At 35.6% G+C, this 6,000-nt stretch overlaps 1 protein-coding gene across 35 annotated transcripts in view; it reads right to left on the bottom strand.

The window, feature by feature from the left end:
• Window positions 1–6,000, bottom strand: part of ABI2 (abl interactor 2) — a 101,189-nt gene that overhangs the window by 93,945 nt on the left and 1,244 nt on the right. The window lies entirely within an intron of this gene.

Raw genomic sequence — 6,000 nt, 5'->3', positions numbered from 1 at the left:
AAGAAGTAAAACTGTCACTGTTTGCAGATGACATGATACTATACATAGAGAATCCTAAAGATGCCACCAGAAAACTACTAGAGCTAATCAACGAATTTGGTAAAGTTGCAGGATACAAAATTAATGCACAGAAATCTCTTGCATTCCTATACACTAACAACAAAAGATCAGAAGAGAAATTAAGGGAACAATCCCATTCACCATTGCAACAAAAAGAATAAAATACCTAGGAACCAACCTACTTAAGGAGACAAAGGACCTGTATGCAGCAAACTATAAGACACTGATGAAAGAGATCAAAGATGACACAAACAGATGGAGAGATATACCATGTTCTTGGACTGGAAGAATCAATACTGTCAAAATGACTATATTAACCCAAGCAATCTACAGATTCAGGGCAATCCCTATCAAATTACCAATGACATTTTTTACAGAACTACAACAAGAAATCTTAAAATTTGTATGGAGACACAAAAGATCCTGAACAGCCCAAGCAATCTTGAGGGAAAAAAACGGAGCTGGAGGAATCAGACTCCCTGACTTCAGACTATACTATAAAGCTACAGTAATCAAGACAATATGGTAGTGGCACAAAAACAGAAATATAGATCAATGGAACAGGAGAGAAAGCCCAGAGATAAACCCACACACCTATGGTCAACTAATCTATGACAAAGGAGTCAAGGATATACAATGGAGAAAAGAGAGTCTCTTCAATAAGTGGTGCTGGGAAAACTGGACAGCTATGTGTAAAAGAATGAAATTACAACACTCCCTAACACCATAAACAAAAATAAACTCAGAATGGATTAAAGATCTAAATGTAAGACCGGACACTATAAAACTCTTAGAGGAAAATATAGGAAGAACACTCTTTGACATAAATCACAGCAAGATCTTTTTTGACCCACCTCCTAGAGTAATGGAAATAAAAACAAAAACAAACAAATAGGACCTAATGAAACTTAAAAGCTTTTGCACAGCAAAGGAAACCATAAACAAGACGAAAAGACATCCCTCAGAATGGGAGAAAAGATTTGCAAATGAATCAATGGACAAAGGATTAACCTCCGAAAAATATAAACAGCTCATGCAGCTCAATATTAAAAAAACAAACAACCCAACCAAAATATGGGCAGAAGACCTAAATAGACAGTTCTCCAAAGAAGACATACAGATGGCCAAGAGGCACATGAAAAGAGCCTGCGCATCCGGAGCCTGTGCTCCGCAACGGGAAAGGCCACGGCAGTGAGAGGCCCGCGTACCCCAAAAAAAAATCAACTAAAAACAGAATTACCATATGACCCAGCCATCCCACTACTGGGCATATACCCAGAGAAAAGCGTAATTCAAAAAGACACATGCACCCCAATGTTCACTGCTGCGCTACTTACAATAGCCAGGTCATGGAAGCAACCTAAATGCCCATCCACAGACGAATGGATAAAGAATATGTGGTACATATATACAATGGAATATTACTCAGCCATAAAATGGAACGAAATTGGGTCATTTGTAGAGACGTGGATGAATCTAGAGACTGTCATACAGAGTGAAGCTAAGTCAGAAAGAGAAAAACAAATATCATATATTAATGCATATATGTGGAATCTAGAAAAATGGTACAGATGAACCAGTTTGCAAGGCAAAAATGGAGACACAGATGTAGGGAACAAACATATGGACCCCAGGGGGGAAAGCGGGGGGGGGTGGGGGGTGGGATGAACTGGGAGATTGGGATTGACATTTATACGCTAGTATGTATAAAACAGATAACTAATAAGAACCTGCTGCATTAAAAAAATAAAGTTAAAAAAAAATTCTGATGTGTTAAATCACCTCCATCTATGGAAATTCAATCTCTTAAATCACCTCCATCTATGGAAATTCAATCTCCCTAATTCAGCCTGATGTTCACTTGCATGGTTCACTCCTCTCTGTAGAGGTAAAAGACAAAAGTTACAGGGAAGGATGCAAACATCAGTCCTCAAATTTCTACTTTCTCCTTCTTCATTCTAGGTAATTTTAACATTATTCTAATTGTGAGAACAGAAGTCAGACACATAAATACAAACCTCCTTTCTGTATACTCTATGACCATTCATAAAAAACAAAGACTACCACCATTAAAAGTCTCTTTTTAAAGCAAGGTATAAATGTAATATCGTACATGAACATAATATTTTTAAAATATATGATACGTAGATGTACATGTCAAAAAGATTTACAAGTATAAATACCAGATGTATATTCAAAATGATTAGGCAATTTTAAGTTTCTTCCTTAATATTTATTTGTATTTTCTAATAATTTTTCAACAATGAGCATGTATTTTAATGGTTTTTATTAAGAATTTGCAATCTTTATATCATTTTAGTAACTACTTTTTAATGAAACTGACTAATAAGCCATGATTCTGTTATGCCCTTATAAACCCTTCCTGCAATTTTTAATGAATTCTGAGAGTATCCTTGCTGATAATGAGAAAAAAGGAAAGCTAATAATGACATCTTTCCCATTATTCAAAAGAAAGATTTCAGATAAAACATTAAGGCAAATTCTTTTTTAACATCTTTATTGGAGTGTAATTGCTTTACAATGTTGTGTTAGGTTCTGCTGTATAACAAAGTGAATCAGCTATATGTACACATATATCCCCATATCCCCTCCCTCTTGCATCTCCCTCCCACCATCCCTATCCCATCCCTCTAGATGGTCAAAGAACCGAGGTGATCTCCCTGTGCTATGCGGCTGCTTCCCACTAGCTAGCTATTTTACATTTGGTAGTGTACATATGTCAATGCCACTCTCTCACTTCGTGCCAGCTTACCCTTCCCCCTCCCCATGTCCTCAAGTCCATTCTCTACGTCTGCGTCTTTATTCCTGTCCTGCCCCTAGGTTCTTCAGAACCTTTTTTTTTTTTTTTTTTTTAGATTCCATATATTATGTGCTAGCATTCAGGATTTGTTTTTCTCTTTCTGACTTACTTCACTCTGTATGACAGACTCTAGGTCCATCCACCTCACTACATATAACTCAATTTTGTTTTTTTTTATGGCTGAGTAATATTCCATTGTATATATGTGCCACATCTTTATCTATTCATCTGTCGACGGACAGTTAGATTGCTTCCATGGCCTGGCTATTGTAAATCATGCTGCAGTCAACATTGTGGTACATGATTCTTTTTGAATTATGGTTTTCTCAGGGTATATGCCCAGTAGTGGGATTGCTGGGTCGTATGGTAGTTCTATTTCTAGTTTTTTAAGGACCCTCCATACTGTTCTCCATAGTGGTCTATCAATTTACATTCCCACCAGCAGTGCAAGAGGGTTCCCTCTTCTCTACACCCTCTCCAGCATTTATCAAAACATTAAGGTAAATTCTTAATTTCTGTTCTTCTGAGCAAAGCCATTTTACTGGATGACTTTGTTCTTAATCCAAACAGTGGACAATGGGATTTTACTATTTATCTATGTGAATTAAAAAAGGAATAACTTTCTTTTATCTAAGAAAAGGAAAAAGATAAGTATGAACAAGTTGGTTTTTCAGACTTACTTTAGGAAAGTAACAAATATAATCTTATTTCATCCACCAAAGCATTAAAGCAACCCATGTTATTATAAAATTCTCCATTTGTAAATATGTAGATTCCAAGTTAATCAAAAATGTTTTAAAAGTTTCTGGACACTTCCTAGATTAGGAATCAATGTTTATATTTATAAATGAAGAAAAAAAAAACACAGGTCTTACATTTATCTCCAAAAAGTCCTTAACAATAACTTTAATCCTTTTTACAGGAAAGAAAATCAATCAGGGAAACAGGAAACTGTAGTTATAACTTTTTATCATCACATTTTAGAAAAATATTTTGACTATCACTTTTTCTAGAGGTTGAAATAAAACAGAATCATCTAACTTTTTACTAAAGATGATTTTTAAATTTCTAATGTTAACTGCATTAGTAACCTGGAAAACTACTACTTACAACCCTGCTGTACCTGTAGATTGTGTGTGCGTGTTAATACAGGTAGTATCTGATCACTCCTAATGCCAATAGATAACATTTCTGAAGGACATTTTCATGATAGAAATAATTTAAACACAGTATGTTTGTTTTCAGAAGGACAGCACACCATTTTCCTTTGCTCAATCTTCACACTAAATATAATACACATTTAGAATATTCTTATTTACCTTATTTTTTTATATTCCCATGCATAAAACCAGCTATTTAAGGACACTGAGCAAAGAACCTTATCATTTGTTACTTATGATCAGTAGATTTGCCTTTTTTCTGCTTTACAGGCAAAAATTATATTTCCACAAAATAAAATGAGTGTTGGGTGAGTTAACTTGACCTAATGGTTAGGACATGATGCTATAATAAGGCTAAATTGACCATTTGATCACCGATCCCACCAAATGACTTTCATCTATCGCAGGGTCACAGGCAGCATCGAAACTCCTGCTGGTCAGTTTGCTGGTCACCAAGAAGAGCCAGGCAAATGAGCAGCTGGGTCAGCACAAATCCACTATCACCATCTTCTATTTATCAACTTTACCACAAACAAATCATGTAAGAGTTGTCATCTGGGGAGAGAACCCCAACAATATACCCACTGGATCTTAACACAGATGATAATCTAAGAGGTAAAAGCATAAAGTTTATTTTAGATGCTAAGTTGAAGAAATAAGATATTTTAAAACCCAAGTCCATTTCTATTAACCAGTATTTATACTTTGAACTTTAAAATACCATCCCATTAAATTATGAGTCCCAATCCTAAAACAAATGATGGCAGTAACATTCTTCTCTCTTGAACTGGAATAAATGTATAAAATATATAAAGAGATGACAGTTGGTGATCCCTTTACTCTCTCAGCTTTATTAATTCAGGTACTTTTACCTTTATGTAACAACTGGAACATAAGAGGAACTATACCTTCAAATTACAATAAAAATTATCTTCCAAAGAGAGAGAAATCTGTTTCTTTCTTTTTTTTTTTTTTAATTTAGTGGTGATAACTGCAACCCAATCAGTTTTCCAGTCCTTTTAATTTGCCTCTCCTAGAGACTGAATTCCCAGAGTGAGGACAGCATAGCTTCTTCCTTCTTCCCACCTGCAGCCCATTAAGAGTATAAACTGACACACTACATGGTATTCATCTGCTCACGGATCAGCCTCTCCTACTAACTACACTATGAGATTCTGTGGACTCTAGGTATGAATCATCAACACTTGACACAGTGCCAGGCTATAGAAGACTTTCAAATGTATTTAGTTAAAAATTGAGCATCTTAACCTTTGAATCTCTCCTACCACACTCAGTATCAGCAAAGCACCCTATGGATATGGTCAACTGTACTTTTTGTATGAATCTTTGACCCAAGTCACATTCTTTCTTTTCCTACTAGCCATACTTTCAACTGCCTCTTTGGAGGGAAAAGCCTTGGGTTATGTCTGATTTATTCTCCAATACAAATATTCCCTACAAGAAAATATAGAGTTCAGGACATATCTAATCAAGCAAAATCTCACAATACTATCCTTGATCAACCATGTGGTCCTTACAAAATTTATGAACCTGTAAATTTTAACACCTATTTTTGGGGGTTTAAACCAAGACTTGAGAATGCTTCCCAATACAGCTGATGTTAAGAAGGATGCCTGGAGAGATGGAGGTGGGAACAGGAAAAAAAGACCATAGTGAAGGAACAATTTAACGCATTTCTTCCATTTCCACCTTCATCCCAAGAGAATTTAAATGGGAAGGGAAAAAATGGAGGTAGAACCTGTGATTCAGAATAAGCTATAAAGAAAACAAAAGATACTGACTTTGCAAACTGTGCGTTTTAAACTATCCTTTCAAATAATTTTTAAAGAGGAATTTTTTTTTTAATCCACAGAATCTTTTGCTTCTTCCAGGAGCAGCTGGATTTCATCTCACCCAATATCCCCCGCCTCCATACACATACATACAGCGCTACCACTG

The sequence above is a fragment of the Physeter macrocephalus genome, chromosome 2 (genome assembly GCF_002837175.3).
Source record: "Physeter macrocephalus isolate SW-GA chromosome 2, ASM283717v5, whole genome shotgun sequence".
NCBI classification, from domain to species: Eukaryota; Metazoa; Chordata; class Mammalia; order Artiodactyla; family Physeteridae; genus Physeter; species Physeter macrocephalus.
The sequence above is the reverse complement of the archived record's forward strand: the minus strand, read 5'-3'. Positions and strand labels throughout refer to the sequence as shown.